The sequence below is a fragment of the Equus quagga genome, chromosome 1, assembly GCF_021613505.1.
Source record: "Equus quagga isolate Etosha38 chromosome 1, UCLA_HA_Equagga_1.0, whole genome shotgun sequence".
NCBI classification, from domain to species: Eukaryota; Metazoa; Chordata; class Mammalia; order Perissodactyla; family Equidae; genus Equus; species Equus quagga.
The window spans coordinates 8,980,224-9,005,667 of NC_060267.1; positions in this window are offsets into that span (position 1 = coordinate 8,980,224).

Below are 25,444 nucleotides of genomic sequence, written 5' to 3' on the forward strand. Positions count from 1 at the left end.
GCCAAAGCAGAGCACGCCAAACTTAACCTCTAGGCCATGATGCCAGCCTTTCAGGTATTTTATTAACATGAGTTACAGTTAACATCCTAAATTTATATCAATTTAGATTGACTTGATGCCAATTTATCTTCAATAACATACATTACCTCTGTCCCTATCCAGCCTTGTACTCCTACTTTATGTTGTTACGTCACAAATTACATCTTTATTCATTGTGTGCAGATTAACATAGACTTGTAATTATTGTTTTATATATTTATCTTTTAAATAAGAGAGGGAAAAAGAGACGTTACAAACCAAAAGTATAATAACACTGGCTTTTTTCTATATCTATGCAGTTACCTTTACCAGTGTTTTCTGTTTCTTAGTATGACTTCAAGTTACTGTCAGATGTCCTTTCATTTCTGCCTGAAAGACTTGCTTTAGCATTTCTTTTAGGGAAGGTTTACTAGTTTGAACTCTCTCCTTTTATTTATGTGGAAATATCTTAGTTTTCCTTCATTTTTGAAGAGTAGCTTTTCTGCGTATAGAATTCTTGCTCGACAGGTCTTTTCTTTCAGAAACTTAGATCTCTAATCTCACTGCCTTCTGGCCTCTGTGGTTTCTACTGAGGAATCAGCTGTCCCTCTTATTCAGGATCACTTGTATATGATGATTTACTTCTCTCTTGCTGATTTTAAAGATTTGCTCTTTGTCTTTTCTTTTTTTTTTTTTTTACCATTTGATTATAATATGTCTTGGTGTAGATATCTTTGTGTTTATTTTTCTTGGAGTTTGTTGAAATTCTCTGCTGTGTAGATTTGTGTCTTTTATCAACTTTGGACAGTTTTAGCCATTATTTCTTCATGTATTCTCTTCTCCTTCTGAGATCACCATCACGCATACATCGGTAAGCTTGATGGGGTCCCACAGCACTCCAAGGCTCTGTTCACTTTTCTTTGTTTTTTTTCTTTCTGCCTCTCAGACTGGATAATTTCAATTGACCTAAATTTGCTGATTTTTCTTCCTGCTCTAATCTGCTGTTGAAATTCTGTAATTAATTTTTCATTTCAGTTATTCTGCTTTCCAGCTCTAGAATTTCTGTTTGGTCTCTTTTTATAATTTCTATCTCTATTGTTGTTCTCTGTTTGTTGAGACATGTTCTCTTGGTTTCCATTAGATTTTTTAATGTAGTTTCGACAGCTTTTTAAGCCTTTGTCTGGTAAGTATGTCTGTGCTCCCCAAGGGACAGTTTATGTTTATGTTAATTTTTCCTACTAATGGGCCATAACTTCTTGTTCTTTATATGCTTTATAGTATTTTTTTCAACTACTGGACATTTTGAAGATTATATGTGACAATCTGGAAATTAGATTTCTTCCTCCTGATCAGATTTTGTTTCATTGTTTGCTACTGGTTGTAGTTGATTATTTTTTTATTGACTTTTCTACACAATTTTTGTAAAGTCTTCATTCCCTATGGCGTGAGCCTCTGAAGCCTCTGCTCCTTTAGCTTGTGGTCAGCTAGTGTCTTGATGGAGATTTCCTTGAATAAGTTGGGAAAGAAAGAAAGGAAGGCAGGAAGGAAGAAAGAAAGACAGAAAAAGAAAGAAAGAAAGAGAAGAGAGAAAAGAAAGAAAACAACTCTGCCTTAACTTTGCTTCCTGCTTGCACTGAGCCTAAAGACCAACCAGAAGCAAAAGCTTGGAGATGTGTAAGGGCAAGTAAAATGCCCAATATGTCCCAAAGCTTTCCCATCATTTTGAAGGTGCATTTTTCTTGATTCTATGTTTACTGAGTTGCTGTAAGCGTTTGACTTTTTCCAGAATTCTGACAAAATTGATTCTGACAGTTTTTGCTTAATTTTTCTGTGTCTGTGAAGCAATGAGCCCTAGGGTCGACCTGTTCTGCATTTTCACTGAGGTTGTCACCCTGTTTATTTAGTTTTAAGCAGAAACTCAGAAAAGTATTCTACAGTTAATCAACTATGTTTAGAGATTTTTTTTTCCCTCCTCTGGTCAGTCTTGCTATAGATGCTGTTCAGAAGGAAAAACAGAGGAAAAAAGTAATTTACGTGGTAAGATTTTATTCATTTTCTGTTCCTGTGTAAGAAAAGAGCGTTAAAGTCTCCAGCTATGATTGTGTATTGGTCTATTTATCTTTCTAGCTGTACTTAAGTTTTTGCCTCATTATTTTGAAGCTCTGTTATTATATACATACACAATTAAGACTGTTACACTGTCTGAGAATTTCCCTTTTAGCATTGTGTAATATTCATCATTATCCCTGATAACATTCCTTGTTCTGAATTCTTAACTGCACCTAGATTTGACTATAACTACTCCACCTTCTTTGGGATAGTGTTCATATGGTTTAGCTTTTTCTTTTAACCTGTGTATATCTTTACATTGAAAGTGAGTTTTTGTAGAGAGCACATAGTTGGCTCTTGCTTTGCCATCCAGTTTGAAATTCTCTGTGTCTTAACTGGTGTGTTTAGACCATTGACATTAATGTCATTATTGGTGTGGTATGGTAATATAATAATCTATCATATTGCTAGCTATTTTCTATTTTTCTCATCTATTTCTTCTCTATATTCTACTTTCTCTTGGGTAATTGAGACCTTTTATAATTTTCTTTTAGCTTCTCTGTTTCAAAAATTAGGAGTTACCTATAGTTTTCAATATATATTTTAATTAATACAAATATTGACTTCAATTAATATTATACTGCATCATTTGTATAACCCAATTATAATAGCATATTTCAATCCCTTCCTCTCATTCCGTGTGCTATTATTGGAACCTATTTTGCTTTTACACATGCTACAAACACAAAATATTTTGCAATACTTTCGCGTTAGAGAGTCAGCAATCTTTTAGAGCAATTAAAAATCAGAAAAAAATGATGTTTCATTTTCTTTTGTTCCATATCTATGTTGCTGTCATCTCCCCAGTATTCACCTGAGCCCAGAACTTACTCCTACCCTTCCTCCAGGTGGTGTAGAGACTTTTTCCCCCACCTTTTCTCTTCTCCCAGCTGCGGTGCATTTTTACTAGTGCCCTAAACGGGATCATGTTTTTGCCCTTCCACCCACAAATTAAGGCTTTTGTTCTGGGGGAAGTAGGACAAATGGTCCAGGTGGAGTTTTCTGCCCCTTCCACGATGCTGCTGTTCCCTTATTCCAGTTCTGCACTATCAGGGAGACATCTTTAGAATTCTCCTGATATTTTCTGTGAGCAACTAGTGGAGTTCATTGGAGAAAAAAAGCCTGTAGACAGGTTCAGACTTCCATTATTTCTACAGCCTCAGGAGTTTGTCCCTCTCACCAGTGCACACTAAGCTGGCCTTTACCAGTTTACCAGTCACCCTAGCTGAACATCCCTCGTCAATGTCCAGATTTGCCTTGCCCAAGTAGGTGCATGTTCGCATCCCATCTGTATTTGTAGGCACCTGCCTCTTCACAGATTATGGGATTAGTTGCCCTGTAACCTTAGCACTTCGAGGGGTTGAAGAAAAGTCATGAACTTACTGTCTTAAGGTTAGCAGTAGCACTCTTTAAAGCTTTCTACATCCCAGAGTGGCACCAAAATACTATTTTTGAGGCACAACTTACTCAAACAGTTTTTACTAACAAATCTCCTTATGCTCTAACATTGACTATTCCTTATTTTGACCTCCTTTGTGACCTCTATCAAAATAGACATGAAAGGGGCTGGCCCCGTGGCCGAGTGGTTAAGTTCACGCGCTCTGCTGCAGGCAGCCCAGTGTTTCGTTGGTTCAAATCCTGGGCGCAGACATGGCACTGCTCATCAAACCACGCTGAGGCAGCGTCCCACATGCCACAACTGGAAGGACCCACAGCGAAGAATATACAACTATGTACTGGGGGGCTTTGGGGAGAAAAAGGAAAAAATAAAATCTTTAAAAAAAAAATAGACATGAAAATTTATTTTATATTTTTATACATTGGTCTTCTATTTTTACTTTATGTCCATTAGTCGTAAGAAACATGAGCTAGTGAAATATAGTAGAAACTTAAATGTTTGTTGATTGAATAAATGAACCAGAATTTTAATAAATATTTCTTGGCAGAGAACTCAAAATTGTAAATACTGAAAAGATCTTAGAGTACAGATTTTCTGTCTTGATAATTAGGAAAGAAGTGATAGACAATGTATTAGGGTAGAGGATTAAGATAGAACTCGGAAATAATAATTACATACAAAATATAGTCCTGAATTAATGCTTGTCACTTCACTTATATTTTTGATCCTTTTGTGAATAATTTCATTCTCAGTGAGAATTTTGCTTTGGATGCCAAGCGAGGATGAGAATATTAGACTAATTTATTGCAAATTAAATTAACACGATAGAAGTGGGGAAGATGGTAGAGTTAGAAAGTAGCAAGTACTGCCTGGAAAATCAAAAAAATAGCCAAACCTTGTTATTTTAATTACCATGTATTGATTGTGACATCGTCCCATATTGTCAATTATTATCATTATTTATTTATGTAAAAATACTAATTAAACCCAGATTTGCAAAGAGTTTTGTGTTAAGACAGCCAGAGAAGGCAGCCACCACAAATCTATGCTCGGGGTTGCCTTTGTTCTTCCTAACAATGATCAACAACCCATGGGGGACAGGCTTCCATGAATGTCAGCCTCTCTTTGAAGTGTTTCACGCCATGTAGTTCAATAGGAATGTTGTTCCTGCTTGTCGCTTCTGAACAGAGCGAGTCTGTTTTTATTTTTGTTTTGCCTGTAGTTCACGACCTCTATAATTGATTAAGACTGGTTCTGGCATCTTCATCAGTTTTAAAGCAACTGTTCGCATGGGCACAATAATAATGGGCAGTTTCTATCATTTTACTTCTATGACAAATATAAACAGCTGGAGAATATTTTAAATATATTTGAAATAAATATCCTAAACAAAGAAAAACATAAATTAAATATAAGTGATTCCAGATAATTGCATTTATTCACATACACGTATACGAATAAATATCCACTCTACCTTCTGGTTTACCCCTGATCTTCTCGCAAATGGTAAAGAAAACTCTATTTTTCGGAATTACTTTTTCAGAGAATAGTAAATAATTAAGAAGAATTACTTTGAGAAGCTCCTTGAGATGGGTGTTCTCGCATCAAAGGGGATCGCTATGCTGCTGGGGAGGATGAAGGGAAGTTTCTTTTGTTCCTAAAGGAACAGGAGAAGGAGAGAGAAAAGAGTATCTTGAAAGTTGAGATAAAAGTAGAGAGTCAGAGAAATGTCACAGAGCGCTAAGTTCAAGGATGTTAACCCATGACCCCAGACTTTCAAATCCTCGGTGTGGATGGATTTAGAATATATAGAAACCTGTAGGCAGCTGATTTCACATCCATATTGACATCAACTAAGGAGAAACTTTACATGGAATTGTAAAAACTCAGAGGCAAGAAAGCTGACAAGCCTTACAGACATCAAGGTCAATGACTAAGCAATCAAAGAATTAGATGTTATATGAAATGGACAGTGGCCACGCAGAGCTAGTGTCCCAAATACAACTAGTTCACAAGAATACCGATGTGTCAACACAAATAGAAGCCTGGTTTCATCTACTTTAATTAGATAAAAATAAATATGTCTTTGTATGTTGCCTTCTTTTTCCCAAATCCCTCAGAATTTAAGCAGGCAAAATTGGAAAATGAGAAAATGAAGCAATGATCAGTGCACTGGCTTCTCTATTATTTCCCTTACATGCTATATGAGGGCTTAAAGAGCAATCAAATGTACACATGTGCTCAATAGTATACTTTGTGTATCTATAAAAGCAAGGTAATTGGGGTTCAGGTAGTCGCAGCATAAACAGACCAAAGGCATCCCTTGTGTACTGGCCCCTAGTTTGTTTATTTATTCTCTATAGGCTTAACAAATTTTAGCTCAAGAGCCCACCAGTGCCAAAATCAAATTTGTATGCATCTGATTATTTTTAAAATGGTCACAAACAAGCAGATTTCTAGCCATTTACAGGCTGCTTGCTTTGCAGACCCTGTGAAACATCATCCCATATCTTCTGTCTTTTTAAAGACAGAGGCTTGTGGCTATACGAGCCCCAAACTGCTGTGGCCCTTCAAAGTTCTCTGACCCACAGCCTTCCCACCATACTTTTGAGCAACATTGCTACACATGTAATCCCCCTTTCTGATTGCCCTCACTTCCCAGGAGTTCCCATGTCCTCCTCTCCTTCTGGATGGTGGCCTCCTTCCTCTAAGCCCTGGACAGTCTCATGCTGTGAGAGAATTTCCCCTCACTTACAACCTTGTCCAAGCACCACCCAGTAAAGCTAGTTGTGCATTATTGCCTCTGGTGATCACGTCTTTTTCCTTGATCATCCCAAAATCTCTTGCACCTCCCACATAGTTATACAGAAAACCACAAAACTCATTTTGGCAATGTGGGAGACTAGATAGTGTGAAAAAAATGCAAAGCTATATAAACACTAAAAAGTGTGAGAAAATATAGTCGACCCTCCGTATTCACTGGTTCCCCATCCGCAAACTCAGCTTACCACGACTGAAAGGTCCATGATGGTTGCCTCTGTACTGAACATGTGCAAACTTTTTTCTTGTCATTCCTCCATAAAGAATACAATATAACAGCTATTTACACAGGATTTACACTGTGTTAGGCATTATAAGTAATCTACAGGTGATTTAAAGTATGCTGGGAGGTTGTGTGCAGGTTTTATGCGAATACTACACAATTTTATATAAGGGATTTCAGCATCTGCAAATTTTGGTATCCGTGGGAGTCCTTGAACCAATCCCCCATGGGTATCAAGGGACGATTGTATAGCAAAATCCCCCCAGCAAAAATGAATAGGAAACTAGAAACAAAATGATGTTGAAATTGTGGCTTCCTTGGAGACATTTGTGAATCTTAGCATCCAAGAATCTCTAGTTATAAAGACTGCCTAGGGTATCAAACATAAGAAACTGAACGTACATGTGAAAGAGGATTAAAACATACAACCTCAAACACTCCTTGAATATTTGGACAATTAAAAAAATATGCCAACCATCCATGCCAGACACTGAACAACCTTACCTGTCTAGACCCGGGCATTGTGTAGGAAAGAAAATCCCCTCGATAATTTGTAATCAGCTCTTCCCTCACTTGTGGTTAGAGTTTGAAATTACAATTTTGCATGCTTCAAAAATCCTCAAGATGGGAAATTAATCTGAAGTTTCCACAGGTTGGCAGCACTCTGGTATACTCGGCTTCCATAGTGCTCAGTGGTCCCTGGAGAGATGCAGCCCGATTCCCACAGAAATCGCAATGGCAAAACCCTTCTTAACATTAGAGAAACAGAAGGAAAAGCCACCATGAACAAACAAACAAACACAGCAAAACAAACAAACGAACAAAACCCCTGACTAATGAGACCCAGATGGAACTATCAGACACAGAATAAAAAGCAGAGATATTTAGAAATCTAAAGAACCAAATGATTAAAAGAGAAATTATATAACTAATAAATTATAACCTTTAAAATATGAAATTCATTAGACAAGTGAAATGGCAGATCACATGTAGCTAAAGATAGAATTAATTGTTAGGAAGAGAGATTTGAAGAAATTACACAGAGTAAAAGAAAAATAAAAAATAGAAACAGAGGTTCAGAGGGGGAAAGAATAAAGACTGAAAAATAAACTAATTGAATTCTAGAAGGAAAAAATATAAAGAATGAAGACGAGTTAACCTATCAATAAACACTGGCTGAGAATTTACGTAACTGATGAAAAGCGAATTCTCAAATTCATGTCTCAACCAGTCCGAAGCAGAATATTAAAATGGTAGCCACAAATTAACTACCCCTTTGTGAAAACACAGAGTAAATATATATATATATAATCTTTAATATCAACCAGAGGAAAAAGATAGACAACCAAAACTAATAGTAGACATCTTAATATGGTAATGAAAGTGAAGAGAGAACACAAATTGACTTTAAAATGAAGAGAGCAAACTACATAAAATTCACCTCAGAATTTTATGTCAAATTAATGAATAATTCAAGATTAGGAAGAGGAGATAAAACTATTTTCACCCACACACACTCAAGGTAATCACCAATATTCTTCACAAAAAAATTCTAAAGACTATATCTCAGGAAGAGAAAATTGACCTCAAAGCCAAAAACACAAGAGAAAGAATGAATTATGAGTAGTTAAATTGTTAAACAAGTGGAAAGCTAAAGAAAAATTTCTTAATAAAAATAATAATGCCTGCTTTTGTAGAACTGAAATACTGGACCAAAATATCATGTAAGTGAGAGAAGGCAAATTAAAATATTCAAAATGTACTAAATGAGAGCAACCTACGTACATAGATTAATTTGTTTTTATTAAGTGTGCATGTTAAAATGTTTATTTTTAAAAAGAAGAGAAATAGATTGCATAAATGTTAAACCAATAAAAGAAGGTGAAATTAAAAATAAAACTGATGAATTATAAAAGAAGAGGAAAAAGAAAAATGGAAAAAATTCAGGGGGAATGAAAAAATTGAGATACAATATATTAATTAATGTACATCCATAAATTAGTTAGATCACCTACTACACATAGAAAATATCAATTATAAAGAAAACAAAATCCATCTATATTATGTGAATACTAATCCAAAACAGTTTTTACCACAGCACATTGGCTCTTCAGATCTTTTTGACAAAAGAATCAAAACTCATCTCTGACACAAAGGTTCTATAGTGACATTTTAACACATGTCAGTTCCTCAATTGTGTATTACTGATCTCTTTCATCAGTCAGCTATTGCCACAATACGTTGCATAACAAAAAATCTCAGCATCTCAATGACTTACCAAACATTTACTTTCATGCTCAAGGATCTTCAGGGTGACAGTGGGTCAACCAACCTGGGCTGACTTGACTGGGCCAGGCTGGACTCCAGGCATCCAGCTAAGTTCAAATCTGGGAATCCGCATTCTGTAGTCCAGGCTGAAGGGGTGGTGTTTGCCTAGGGCGGGTTCTTCTAGAGGTAGGTTACAAGAGTGTGAGAAAGCAAAACGAATCCTCAAACAAATGTAAAGCTGCTTGTGTCAGATATTCTACTATTCCACTGGCTGAAAAAGTCACTTGGCCAAGCAAAATGCCAATAGGATGGAGAAGTAAATTCTGTCTCCTTTGTTAGGATAAATAATTTTCTAATTGGAAGAGAGTGAAGAATTCAGAATTATCATCTAATCTGACACAGCTCTTTAACAAACTGGTCTTCACACTTTTCACTCCTACATTATCCTTAGGTCATCTCCAATTTATTTAATTTAATTTGTGAGACTAATGTAAATAAATTCATAGTTACACTAAAATTTTTCATGGGATAGATCTCCACATGGTGGCAGGGGAGGAGTGGATACTACGAACTCATTTATTCTACTTCTACTTTTATTCATTTATCTTTAGGCATATGCAAAACTATCTGAGCCACTTGGTTTTGCCAAGTAAATCCAGAATTAAGCAATAGTCAAAGTGTGACACAGTCATACATCACTTAGTGATGGGAATACGTTCTGAGAAATGCAATTTCATCGTTGTGCAAACATCATAGAGTGTACTTACATAAACCTAGATATATAGCCTACTGCACACCTGGGCTATATGATGCTAATCTTATGTGACCACCGTTGAATATGCGGTCCATTGTTGATGGAAATGTCATTATGTGGTGCGTGACTATACATGTATCATTTGAAAATTGCTTATAAACTACTTGGTAAAAGAGGCTCTGTTATATATTTGAAAAATAGCCCCAGCTTCCAGGTGGTTTCAAAAGTTCCTTCAAATAATATAGTTTTCTCTCTTCCTTTCTAATTACACCAATATTTTTTTTTTTTTTTTTTTTTTTTTACTGTGAAGGGCCAGTTTGCTTTCTAATAAAAATCCCGGCAAAATTCAAGTCCCACTCCAAATTTAATAATTATTGACCTCTTCGCTCTTGCCTCAGTTTGAGAATATCCTTCAGCCCTAAACTTTATTTCTCCCCTTCTCTGATCAGTATCTTAGATACCTGCTCCATTGTGACTCTTCTCTAAGCTGTGAGTTAAGTTAGAAGTAAGCTCTTCAGAATGAATACTCTCATTTGCTATAGGAATGAGTGTATCTGCATTGTTCACGTAACGAGAAACAGTTCAATTCAAACTAGTTTCAACAATGAGGGTAGTTTATAGCCTCACATAACTGAAGCTCTCAATAGCATGTCAGTTTTCAGACACAATTTAAATCCTGGATTCACAGTAACATCAGGGGCCCTGGTCCACTGGTCTGAGAATCTCTTGACTACTCCTCTCTTTAAATTGCTTGATCTCCTGTTTGCCTCCCTCCTTGCCTGGGTTATGATTGAACGAATGATAGCCACAATTCCAGGATAAAATCCATATAGCATACCACCCAGAGGAAAAGAAAAACTCGTGGCCCAGCGTTCCAAACAAATGTATGTAGAGTCTCTTTCATTAGATCGGTTTAGATGCATGTGCCCATTCTCTGAACCAACCACTATGGCCGAGAAGATAGAAAGGAGCAACAGATTTAAACTAGGTCCCAATCCGAGAACCCAAGTTTATCAGAAAGTGAACGGATTCTCAAATGGAAATGAGAAGACATTGAGAACAATTGATGGAAAATGTATCCTGATTTGGTGAATATTGACTACAAATGCAATGAACAAAACTGTTCTTTTCCAACCAGAATTCACGGGGAAAGACCTAGCTGGGGCTCGCTCTGCAGCTTTAGTGAAATGTTAGGCATCTAACTTCTGATTTCTTGACCAGTATTTCCCAATATGTGTTCTACTTAGCCCCAATTCCTCAAGAAATATATAATTTCTATATGAAAAAAAAAGAGAAAAGGTGTTTGATGTTTAAATAATATTAGAAAATATTCACTTAATAAAGCTAAATGAATTTTCTGTCAATCTCCCTAAAATCATTAGAAAGTTAATATGCATTTTAAATATTTACTAACAGGATATATTACTTATTGGATCCCAAAATATTTAACCAGGGAAGCCCTTTTCTGGAATATTATTGGATTAATTTCTGAGAAACATATCTAAATAATTGCATTTCTAAACCCATGTGCCGGCTTTGCTGGGTAAGCCAGCTGGGGAGCGCTTTCTCTGCCCTCTCTAACTTCTTACAGCCAGGAGCCAGCCCAGTGCACACTCCATTGATGTCTCAACAAAATGCAGTCTGAATAACAGACCAGGCATTTGTTATTTTTCTGATACTGAGTACATCTGATTTTCTAATTGTGATGAATTACGTCAGGGAGTCCTTCATGTGCACAAACTTTGAAATTACTGAATTTGCATTTAATGATCCGAAAATAATATATACGACAGTTATAGTTAGTTTTGAGTTCCAGAGTATTTTAATAATCTAAGGTTTGTGGGGTGCTTGGAGTTTATCTGTTTCAAGAAAGAAAAACTTGTCCCAAACATATTCATTCTAGGACACGGTAACACATGCCCCACTTTCTACTGGGAATTATGTCCTAATGTTCATGAAGATCCAGTTCCGCTGGAACTCAGGCACTAGCAGAGCCAAGTAATAAGTGTTAAGGGGAAAAATTGAGCAAGAAGGGGAGATTGAAGCATGTGTGTGTGTGAGATTTATTATTTCTGCTTTCCAGTCTCAAATGCCATTGCTGTCTTTGTCACTTCTGTTCTATTTGTCCTTGACATTTTATGCCTTCTCAAAATCTCTTTATTTACATTTTAGTGGAGTTTCAGGAAAGAATGGAAGTAAACATGTGGTCAATCCTAAGTGTTGAAACCAGTTTGTATTACATCCAGAGAAATTATATAAAGAAACTAAACCTACACATCACTGGAAGCTGAATATTACATGACTAACCGCCAAATTTTGCACTGACCATTAGTTTCCAACTTCTTCTCTGTCAACTCCAAATACAACATAGAGGTATGCACAAAAATAAATAGGGAATCTAAACAATAACTGTTCACAAAAAACGGAGACTTCAATGTATACAAAAGAAGACATTAACAACTGTTCTGATTTCTTCCTTCTGACAACACTGGAAACAAAGTCACTTACAGCAGGGCTTAGCAATTTGCATATTGAATAGACAAAAACATTATTGAAGAAAGCAGTAGAATCATGTTGAAAATCTATTTGCTTGAACTGGGAATTACCATATGAGAAAATAAATATCGGAAATGGAAGTGCATGAAAGTAAATGTGGGTTACCTGGATTCTTGCAAACTTTAGACAACACACACATTAAGAAAAAGAAAATGTGTCTTTTGAAGGGAATGCAAGGCACATATCAGTGATTTAAATGAGCTTTCTTGTACACAGTGAAAGGGGCATATTTTTTGTGCTAAGTGATCATTTCTCTCTAAGTAAAAAGACTTCAAAAAAAGATTTTTTGTAATTTTACTGGAATAACATAATTACAGCTGGACCGTTAGGCTTCCTTGAAACAGAGAACCAAAAATGTTGATTTCAGAAAAAAGAATTGATGTGAGCTGTTACTTTTTCCAGATTAAAACTGGTGAGGTTAAAGGAATCACTGTGTTTACAATACAGAAAACATCTATTTTGGTGTAGGCTTCTTGCGGATCAGTTGATTGTCATCAGATTATCTGCATGGCCTTAGCCAGAGCCTTGGCGGAATCAGCAGAAACTTTATTCTGCAAAGGGAGCAGCAAGCCAAATAAGTCAGTCTCCAAATCCATTTGCTCAGCATAGACACAATTTATGTTTTTCCTTTTGCTTAGCAAGCAGTTGTATTATGAATTTTATCTTGAGAATTTTGGTGGTAATGAAACATTGCTGTAATTTAAGACGAACCAAGCATGTATAAAAATAAGTGAGCAGAAATCTGTCTTTCTTGGCCCACCAAGGCATTTTTTAAAACATCTAGCTGAAATATGTATGACTTCTCTGAGCTTTTTGGCATAATTCATCATTTAAAAATACCAATAAAGAAGTTTTATTTTCAATTAGTAAATATTTATCTCCCAAAGAATCAGACAATCTTGACTTCTCTATTACATTTTGGAAGATTTTACAATACAAGAAAGAATATGCGACTGTCTGGATTTATATAACAATACATTAAATAAATTGTCAGCTAATACCCCATACACATATGGGAAAAGACGAATTGTTAGATCACCGTATCAGGGAAATAGCAGATGATCAGTAAATGCTCTTTTATTTTTATTGCTTAAGTTTTTTTCCAGTCATACTTCCTATAAAGTATCTGACAAGGAAACCGGAACTGCTTCCATTTTAACATCGATATTTCTATATTTTAAAGGATATAGAGAAACATTGCCTGAAAAAAAATAACATTGCAAAGAACAAATTGCTTCCTATTTGTTGCAATTCATCCATCAATATATTGCTTTAAAAAAAAGTGCAAGAAAAATGGTAGTCATAGCATAAAACTATAAAAACTTTCTAGAGAAAATTATATGAAGAAAATCTGTTTTGATTTCTTTTATTTGAATATTTTATATAGATAGTAAATCATTCTCATGACACTAATAAGTTCAATCAAAAGTTTCACCTATTAGCTGGAAAATATACGGAAGCAGTTATTAATGTTTCATTGACATCCTTCTAAATACTTTGTAGTTTTAACATAGACATAAAGTTCTTTCTCTATATAAGAGTAAAGAAAATAATTTAAAAATGGAAGGGAAATGTACATAATAAATCTGAAAACAAACACTAGATGATAAACTGATAGAACTTATTTCCTCAAGGGCAGCTTTCATAGGAAGATTTCAAAAGTTCCTAAAGCTCTGGAAACTTCTTAAGCTTTTGGGTTTTCTGAGGCACAGTCTTCAGCCAAATGCTTGTTCAAAGAGAATTAATGCCACTGGTCATTATATAATGCCCTGGCTTGTCCAGAAGACTGTGGAATAGCTTACCGTAGAATCTGTCAAAATATGATGAAATACTTTATATTCGACCAAGTCAAGAATTGTACCAGCCCTTCTCTATTATGTACACAGTGTGACAAAAATACTTAATGGCCATATAATGAGCAAGGATGTGGGGAAGTGAGCACACTCATGCCAGTGGCTGGAATGTATATGCATAAAGCTTTTTGAAGGGTACTTTTGCAGTACTTAATAGATTTTAAGACTTTGTACATTTGAGAGGGTAATTCTACATTTAGAAATCTAAACCCCAGAAATACAAGTTCACAAAGATTCTAAAAGAATGTTCATTGCAGATTTTGTTTGTAATCGCTAAATACTGCAAATGACCAAACTGCTGATCGAGAGATGGATAATTATACAGTATACTGTATATCCACACTGTGGGATGCTATGGAGCCGTTAAGAAAAATGAGGTCGACCTATAAGCACAGGCATGGAAATATCACCCCAACTTAGCTATTGAAATACACAAGTTGCCAAACAGTGTATAGACCATGATCTCATGTAGGCAGAAAAAGGTACATAAGTTCTCCATTTGCATGTAAATATATATAAATGCACAGCAAAAGAATATACACCAAACTCTTAAGAGTGGCAGTCACTAAGATGAAAGCAGGCCTGGGAAGAGGAAGAAAAGAGAACTTGCACAATTCACTCTTTATGTGAACTTTGACTCTTTTATAGAGAGAAAATATTTATATATTAGTTGTATAATAAGCAAGGACTATATATGAAAGCCAAATATGAATAATGTTGGAATTTTCCATAGTTTTTATAGTATTCATACAAGCAACAAGAAGCAGCTACCATTTATTAAGTGTTAGGGATGTCCTCAGCACTGAACGAGGCACTATATATATATATATATATATATATGTATAAATCCAACATGATAGGCTGAATCTCTACTAGCTAACTCCCACTGGATAATTGAAAATAACAATTTCTTTAGATATTTCTGCCTTTCTGCCTGCTACTTATCTGTTCTATTTAAATTAAGAACAGCTAAGACATTAAGACATATATCTATTATATATATATATCTATAATAGATATATAAAACCTACCTTACTGGTGTGTGTGTGTGTATATATATATATATATATCACGTTTATGAGTTTGAATCCTCACACATATCCTCCAAGGTAGGTGTTATAATCACTTTCACTGCTCCCTTTAAACTAGTGATATATTCATCTGCAGTCAGAGAATATTTTCTAACTTATTTAGTACAGAATGTTTAGGAAAACATTCATACTAAAGGGATTATCTAAAACTGTTATTTTTCTTTTACCTACAAACCACTTTGAACATGTACAGCGTGAAAAATGTGGTTGTCACCTCCTGACAGAGGCGTTACACTCCTGACACCTCTTTTCAGGATCTAAAACCCTGGAACGTGTTCTTCCCATTAGGACCTAATTATGCAGCTCCAACCCTGTCATTACATACTCAGTAATGATAGAAAAATCATATTCTTGTCCCATCCACACTGCTTTGCTTTAAAACCAAATCGACAGTGTCAGGTAAGGCACCTCGAGATTAATTTCCTCGGTTGCATTTGAAGTTTACTTGAAGATGTACTCTGCCTTTGGGCTCAGTTAAAACAGTATTCCGTTCAGCTCTAGTTTTATTACTGACGTCTATATACAATACTTAAAAAGAAATGGAAAGGTGAAGCGACCAATAAGAAACAACAAAACACGCCCTTGGCAAGGATCCATGCCATGCCACTTTGTTCTTTTGTTTTATCCCGAAATGCTCTATTTAATCCATACCCTCAGAAAAGTCTTTAAACAGCACCATTTCACGGCCATACATAAGATGTTTCTAAGTTACCATTATTTGAATGAGATGTTCTGCACACTAGGCTGAATCCTACAAGTTAATTCCCTCTGGAGAACTGAAAATAGCTTGTTTTCTCTGGGTAATTCTGCCTGCTAATTATCCGTTCAATTCAAATTAAGAGCAGTCAAGACTTATATAAAAAGGGGTCACTCAAAGTGACTTGTTTCTCTAAAATGGTACTAAAAACTATTCTTCCTCAACATACAAGATTAGATTTTCTTCATACACACATTTGGGTCAATCAATCAGTTTGGGTCAGAGTCAATCAATAATTCTAAGACACATGGGCAAATCACATTTGAAAGAGTCTAATGGAATGTAATATTCATTACAGTATGGTAAAAGTAAAATTTGAACACTTAAAAGGTGATTGTTACTAGCAACTGTCTCAACCATGTGCTGAGTATTTATTTTGTGGTATGTGCCAGTGTTTCTTCTATCCTTATTTTTGTTCTTGTTCATAATTACCTAAGAAATGTTTTTAAATCAAGTGCATAGTGACTCTCCAAACAGATTGAAACCATACGTGATTTCTGCCATTTGAAGCAATAGTCAAGAGCTTAGTGACAAGACTAAACATCTACAGATAATCCTGTGATTCCGGCCGGACCAGCTCATCTTTCCTTCGTGTTCTCTTGCTCATCTGTAAAATGATAAAGTAGAGCTTGACATTACCTAAGATTGCATTTAACTCTAACAATAAATGATTCTAACTTTCTTTCCTTTTGATATCCTTTCAGACTTCCACAGAATAGATAACGTTGAGGTGATTGAAACATGTTCGATATTCAAGGAGTATTTGTTAAAACCAAATGGTCTTGCATGTTAAATGTATGATGACTAGAGCCTTGGCAAGATTTTAGACAAATCTCAATTATTTGTCCAACTATTATTATCTACCTTGTAAATGTTAGAAATATCACAATCACCAATTATTATGACAAATACGTGATTGTGGCTATTCGAGGTTAGGGAATATCCTGTATATTCTCTTTCTTCATGATGCTTAATAGTAATTTATAAATTGTGGGTTCTCAATTACTAAACCAAAAAATATTTTTATAGATATTTTTATTATAACAGTCTATAAAACAATAACCACCTCCTTCAAATTTTGGAATAGAAAAACTACTTTGTCTTCTTGTCAGTAATCGAGATGAGCCAATGCAATGAAAGGAATAGAAACCAAATCTCAATAGAAAAAAACCGTGCATGTGATCAAGATGGTCTCAGCCTTTTCCTCAACTTGACCAATCTTTAGTCAGGCTTCTTCCTGTTTCTAGGTCCTTGATCTCTCTTTCCTTACAGCATTTACTTTTCTCTGCCCCTTTGAAATGTATGTAAATCTTCTCCAAGCTTCCTGCCAGTTTTCAACCCAGGAACGTTTTCTCAAGGACCTGAGAGCCATCCTTTTGAAATGTACACATCAAGGAAGATAGCACCCATATCTCCCAGTTTCTGAGGGAAGGTAGGAGCCTAACTTCTGTGGGCAACTTGCTCCAAGTTGTAAAAACTACCCCTTGTCATGAAGATACCGGAAAGTTTACTTTTCCTTTGAGTAAAGCCAATTAGCAAACGAGATGGCCTAGGACCCCTCCATTCCAGCTCTTAAAAACTCTTCAGCCTTCTGTTTCAAATGGAGTTGAGTTCAATCTCTCTATTGCAATAGCCTGAACAAGGTTTTGCTTGCCTGTTTGCTTTGGTGCAATTTTCACTTTGACACATGAGAACCGCAGTGAGTAAAGAAAAGATGTATAGAATTTGTTCAATTTGGGGATTTACAAAAACAATTCCAAAATAATCATAATCATGACATCGAGAATGCATTTTAACCTATTTAAATCTTATCCTTATAAGCTATTCAGCTAGGCTTACCTTATAACAAATATTTTAAGTAATTTTGAATTAACTTCTGTTGGAGACAAATTTCACGTTGTAGTTAAATTATTTTCTTTATATTGAAGTCTCAGGCATTAGAATCACCACAATTCTGAGCTTATATTCTGTTGATTTAGAATCCACAGTAAATGGTTTCTTGCTTGTAAGAGCTTGTATTTTAATAGAAAGGACAAATATTGATTTAGAGAGAATTACTAAAAGCCCATGTAAAAAAACTGAGACAAGTCTGAAGGTGAAGCTGAATGTTGCTTACATGCAGGCTTGGTACATTACGTGTCTAACAAAGAATAGAAGAATGTGTCCGTGGCATAGTGAAAGAACACTAATAGGAAATTCGTAACACGCTGATCTTAAGTACAATTCAATAAATGTAATGCTATTTAGTGCTTTTGAGCTTCACCTCGGATTGCTTGTTTTCCAAACAATGGCTAGAGTTATCTTTTAACAACTAAAGATGAAAGAAGCTACCAGGCAAAAGAGAAGAGATTGAAAAAGCAAGAAAACGGACAATAGCTACTTCGGGTGGGGAATGACGGGATTGGACTGTTCTTAAATATGAGCGAGGCGACAAGTGAGAATAAAGAATAAAAGAAGCCCGTGGATTTCTTTTTACTTTTGTTTAAAAGACGTTTCATGGTTTCACCTCCACGTATTTCATAAAATTGGTGGGTGTCTTTTTATCTCTTAGCTTCTCAGTTCTCTGTACAACTTCTACTTTGAAAGAGAGAGAGAGAGACTGAGAAAGAGATCTTTTTGCTTTTTTACAGATTAAGTTAATTAGTTAACAAAATATATTCATCATTTTCGATCAAAGTGTATTTTGCTATGTCTGTGCAACATCAAAAAATTAGCAATACAACCTACTGAGATATATAGGAAGCCAACGATTGCCCAAAATCATTGTATTTTTCTTCCTCCAATTAACTGAATCAAATGGCTGTTTAGGTTTCACATAAATTTAAGCTGGATAAAAGTTCATTGAAACAATTAATAAACTTGTTGCCTATTCATTATGGCTCACTCGTTAATTTATGTATAGTTGCCTAACTCTTTTTGAATTGATACACAGATTCCATTGTCCGCTAGGAAACTGAAAAAGAAATCAACTAAGCAGAAAAGTGATCAGGGTAACTAGACAAATGAAACAAAATTCATAAAAATTAATTAGCTCTGGCACCAGACAAAATTACAAATAACTTGTTTCTGTTTTAACACAATTCCATGTGCAGCTCTTCTCATTACTTAGGATCGAGCAGATTGCGTTTGGATAAATGCTTTAGCCAGATGAAATACCAGTAGAATTTCCTTCCAAAAGCAGTTGGTCTATGGGAATCTGTGGAATTGGGATTTAAAACAGCAACAACAACAAAACAACTCTGAAGAATTAATTTGACAAAGGCTTTTCTTGTAATTGTTTTTGTGTGTCTCATACTGTTTTACATCTAAGGCAATCTAATAAATAAAAAATCAGAGAACCTTAACACTTGAAGAGAATTTGAAAGTCATTTTGTCCAAGAACCTCTCCAGCATTTAAACCTGCTCTGTAGCATTGATGATTTTCCTGCCTTAGCTCAGTTCCTGAAACTTCTCACTTACCGAATGGTCTCACCAACTGAGACAGCCAGTGATGCTTAGCGAGCCGGTATCCATGCTACCCCTTAGTCTACCTGATGGCCATTTGGTGTGTTGGTTCCAGTTTTACCCACATAAACCAAATGCAGGAAACATCCAGTTCTTATTTTATTTAACAGCTCTCTAAACACTTAAAGAGACCTTTACATGATGAATAAACACAATTTAAAAAGATAAATTATATACCATTTAAAAATATATCAGTTTTCTTTTCTCAGATATTTTTACCTTTAATAATCTAATCATTCTTAGAACAAGTGTGGTCCAAGACCCCTGGGTCCCTGAAAGGAGCCCGTGAGATCAAAACTGTTTTCATGACAATCCTAAAATATCTTTTTCCCTTTTGTATGGATGTACAGAAACACTGATGGATGATACTCTAACACCTAAGCACAAATCAAGACAGTGGCAGCAAACCTACTAGTAGTCATCGAATTATTCATTATCATACGTTCTCTGTTAACCCAAAAAAAAGCCACTTTCAGGGCCGGTCCAGTGGTGTAGTCGTTAAGTTCATGTGCTCTGCTTCAGCAGCCTGGGGTTTGCAGTTTTGGATTCTGGGCGAGGACCTAGCACTGCTCATCAATCCTCACTGTGGTGGCGTCCCACATACAAAATGGAGAAAGATCTGGCACAGATATTAGCTCAGGGCCAATCTTCCTCACACATACATACAAAAAGCCACTTTCACTTAAAAATAATCTTAATGAAGATGAATACTCATTAATGTTGTCTTATTTCAACTCTTGTGACTATATCATTTTAATATTCTATGTGGTAAAATGGGAAGTGTGTATAAAACACTTCTGAAGCACTTGGCAGTCGTTTGATTTGCAAACTGAAGCAGCCGCTCTCTTGATTCAACACCATTCCCACTTGAAAGAACAACTGACAGACAAAAGACAATTATTCACAATTGGGTGTTTGCCAAGAATTTTCTCAAAAATGGATGAAGCAAGCCTATTCATAAAAAATGCGATAGTATTTGTTGCCAATAATAAAATTTTAGCTTTCAATTAAAAATTAGAAACTTGTATTTGCCCCCATGTACTTGTTACCCTCCCAATACTTAAAGATTTTCTGAAGAGACCAATATGGGATAAGACAGTGAACCAATATTTTCCAAATGACCAATGACTGATCATGCAAAATTGTACATGAGAGAAAAGATTCATTTAAAGTGCAAAATAGACCAATGAATCCTAATGTAACAGTATATGAAAATTTCAGGGGCCAGCTCCATGGCCGAGTGTTTAAGTTCGCACACTCCGCTGCAGCGGCCCAGGGTTCGGATCCTGGGCGCTGACATGGCACTGCTCGTCAGGCCACGTTGAGGAAGCATCCCACATTCCACAGCTAGAAGGACAGGCAGCTAAGATATACAACTATGTACTGGGGGGGGTTGGGAAATAAAGCAGGAAAAAAAAAAAAAAAGGTTGGCAACAGTTGTTAGCCCAGGTGCCAATCTTTAAAATAAATAAATAAATAAATAAAATTTCATTGATATGGGATCAAAACTCACATTGTGACTAACTTTTAAGGAACTACTCCTTGCTCATTTTTGGTATAGTATCAAAAGGAGACTGCCCATAATTATCTGCAAAAGCTATTAAAATACTCCTCCCACTTTCCTACTTCATACCTGTGTGAGACTGTGTTTGCTTCCTACATGTCAACAAACAAAACATCACAAAAGCTTGAGTTCAGAAGCAGCTATAAGAATTTAGCTATTTTCTATTCAGACAGATTTGAAAGAGAATTGCAAAATGTAAAACAATGCCACTCTGTCATTATTTATGGAAAATATACTTTTCATAAAAATATGTTATTTATGTTAACACGTAAAGAGCTTGTTGCTGTTTTTAAATAAATTAATAAATAAATGCTTTAAAATTTTGTTTTAATTTCTAATGTGGTAAATATTGATTGACATAGCCTATGGTAATTTTTCAGAGCAAGCAGAGGTTGTGCAACCAAAAAGTGTGAGAGCCACTGATCTAAGCTTGCTTCTCTCTCTGTGTTTCTCTCTTGTTTCAACTTCATGCTGCCTATTCAGCTGCATATAAGTTATTTTAGTTGCTTGAGATCACCATGCTCTTTCATTCTTCTGGTCTTCTCTTTTTTTCTGTAATACTATCATTCTTTTGGTTTTCCCTGCTAATTTTCTCTTTTTATTAATATTAATACTTAATATTTTTTATAAATACTACCTTCTCCCAGAAGCCTGTTCTTTATCTCATGACTGCCTCCTCTATTTCATTATGAGAACACCCATCCTACTTATTGTAACTTACATGTTACGATTTAACTTACGTGTTAAATTGTCAGTCTCCAGGCTGAATGTCTCACTGTTCATCCCTAAATCCCTAGAGTTCAAGAATAACATTTACCTAGCATTTCGCCCTGCTTGACATTTTGCATATATTATTTCATTTAATCCTAACATCAAGCTTATTAGACAAGTAGCCATATTCTCCTTTTTTTTCCTCCTGAGGAAGATTAGCCCTGAGCTAACATCTGTGCCAATCTTCCTCTCTTTTATATGTGGGTTGCCACCACAGCATGGCTAATGAGGAATGCAGGTCTGCACCTAGGATCTGAACCTGTGAACCTGGGCCACCGAAGCAGAGCACGCCAAACTTAACCAATAGGCCATGGAGCGGCCCCCAAATTCTCCTTTTTTAAAGATAATTAGCAGAAAACATAAGAAGTAGTCCAAATTGCATTGTTAGCAAATATCAAATCTTAGATGCAAATTACATTTGTTCACACATTAAGATAAACTTTGCCTCCGTGTCTGGCACTTAGTGAGAATTCAGTAAGTATTTGTTTCATAAGATTTTCTTTCAAAGACATTTTCTATCCTCTGGTTGGTTTCCTGGATAGTATAATATTAGATATTTTCCTACAACGTCATTATTCAAATAGTTTTTGCTATTAAATAGGAAAAACAAACCTATAGACTAATAAAATTTAGAATATTATGTGTACATATATATACATATATATATATATATATACTCTGTTTCTTGGAATTGGTAAAATACTATCTAGCTTCAAGACTGACAAGAAAAATGAAAATTATTGTATTATTGGAGAAGTCTACCTGGGGTGATATTTAGGAAAGAATATTCAGAAACATACTCTATTTTATTGTCCTTAGGGTCACCTAATACTACAAGTGGAACTGTGAAACACCTCATAAATTTCTTTCATGCTTATTCTAAAGAACAGGTCTCAAATAAATGAGTGTGAAATCCACTGACCATAAACTATGCTAGAGAATAGTAAATTTGAAAGTTTGATATTAGCTGTTCTATAAGGAATCAAATAGCCAGCTCTCAATAAGATAACTATCCATTTGATATCCCTGGATTCAGCCTTCTTTGATGATCAAAACACTCTTTAACATTTTAAATTCAGACTGAAAGATACACACAGAATGTACGTTCTTTTCCACACTCCCTGGTGTCAATTCATTTTGCTAGAGCATCTATTACATTTTCAGCATCACCATGATCTGGAGATAAAAGGGATGAAATTTAAGTTACATAAAAGTATCCAAATCTAAAGAAAAGTTTATAGGACAAAAAAAAAAAATGTGTGGCCCAGATATAGAGAACATACTTAAATGCAGACATGTCCAGGAGTGCAGAAATTGGAATTCTGTATGGAACTGAGTCAGTGAATCACTTGGGCCAAAATCAGGTTGAATGAAATATATTAAGCAAATATTCTTGTGGGACACCATTCAACTCCACATTTGCATACAGACACTTATGGCATAATGAGGCTGTAAAGGTAACCTAGACAATCTCCCTTTAGTTCTCTTATATTTTATATTGTAAAAGCTCTTAAAATTTAAATGAAAGAGAATGTGAGACATGGAAAGCAGAAAATCCAATAAAGTGTGTGCTAGTTAATTGGTTACTTCTGTGGAAAACTAGGGCTCATTCCCCCTGTGGAAACTATGAGACACTACATAGAATGCACCTCCAAATTGACCCATTTCTCCAGAGGATGAAGAGGTTGGCTGAATTATACACCAACTCCTGATCCTTATTTGTTCAGAAATGACCAGGGGCGTTTCCCTACCTTGAAATCTCACGTTGCAGCAGCACACTGCTAAGCAGCCTTCTGCAGCTAAGGAGAAAGTCACAAGGCCGGAAAGCGAAGAGACTAATATATTGCAAAGAGACCACGTATGTTGGATATGACACTCAGACCAGGAAAATGAACAGTGCACCATAGCTATGCTGGATTCAGGTGGGTCGAAGAGGTTTAGCATGGTGCATGCGAGCACAGATCTTCAGTTATATCCCTTGAATCTGCTTATGTCCCATATTAAGTTCACTCTGTTGCTGACTTTTCTAGGAGGTGCAGTTTGCAACCTCTAAAAATAAGATTTGTTTACAGTAGAGTTAAGCAAACAAGCTATATTCATCTACCCACTCTAGATTTTCTTCACTCTTGGCCAGCACCTCAGCTGGTGTAGGTTGTTTGTCTGGTGGAGTCACCAGATGTTCATCCCTGGGGCATCTGAGTCCTTGGTGCCCTTCACCTTGTCAGATTAGGCTTCAGCAATAGTCCATGCGCTATTGTCGCTAGTCATGAAAGTTCAAAGAGATACCTAGTAAAACCTACAAGTTTTAAAGGTACTCATCCCTGTCCCCATTATATAGCACTAACCGAAGTTTCTCACAAGAAGTAGAGTTGATTATCCCCATTAGCATAGTAAATCTTTTTTTCACCTACTCATCCACTGGCATGAGGACTTCAAAGCGATCAGGCAACAGGAATAGTTTTATATTCAGTGGAACACTCAAAGTATACCCTGATAAAGGCATACCATCTGGGACCAGGTCCTCTGACCCTGGAGAGCCTAGCGTTGCATGGCCACGAAACTCAAAGTCTGACAAGTCACTGCGAATGGTGATGAGTGGAACTAACTCTGCTTCCAATCCTTGGTTCGGGGATCCATTTATTCTAGCTACTGGGCAAATGTGCCACATGCATGTTTTGGTCCAATGCCTATTCTTCTTCCTGGAAAACAACAACCCAATCCTACAGGCTGTCATCCTCAGACTCATTTCTTGATTCAAAGTGGTTTTACACAGGATCCTATGTCAGATTTTCTGTAAACAATCACATAGTTATTCAGACCTAAACGATGTAGGCAGGAAGGCAAACTCGTATCCATAGTAGATGAATTCTCAATAAGATCAAAGCTTTGTCCCCTCTGCAGTGAAAGAATACAGATATAATCAATGGGCTCCCGAGTGCCTGGCTAGATCCTTGAGAGCTGTTATGACATCTGGGGCTCAGCATTTGTCTCTCCTTTTACGGTTCAGGAATTCAGGGGCAGCGAGAACAGCCTTGTTGAGAGGGAGCTCAGGCTGTGATGTTTGTGTATAACTTCTGTCCGTGGTTCCAAAGCTGCTCCATCAAATACAGCATTTCAGATTCTCTTAACACCTAAAACAATCACAGAGAGAATAAAACTGAACTTCATAATACTCCTTCCAAATATTTCTTGTTAGTTTCAGCAATTAAAACATATATGAATAAAAATGTCTTTATAAACAAAAAGCAAGAAATAGAATTTACTCAAGACTTTTTTGACCTTTCAGTAGAAAACATAATTTCTGAAAGCAGATATATTTTCATCTACTTTCTAAATATTTTAAATTACAATTACTCTTTTAACTTCAGCCAAACTTTGCAGGGAACACCAAAGATCTCCACTCAAGAAAAGATTTAAGCTCACATCTATTTAAAAAATTCAATTACAAACTAAAATCAGAATTACTCTCCATAAAGCAAGAGAAATTAGAGCTTTTTAGAATGTCAAATCTGGAAATTTCATCACACACCAAGGCTGTATTTACACATATCAGATATTCTACAGTATTTTAAGCACAAAATTTTTAAAAACGCTCATTATCAACCAATATCATTTTCTGGAGAAGTGATTGTTAACGTACAAATTTTCAAAATGATGGAGAGGTACATGTGCCCAGTTATAAGTTGCTCAGGTCAGGCCCTATCTTGTTCATCACTGAATATCCAGGGATTAGTAAGGCCTAACTCAGAGAAGTTTA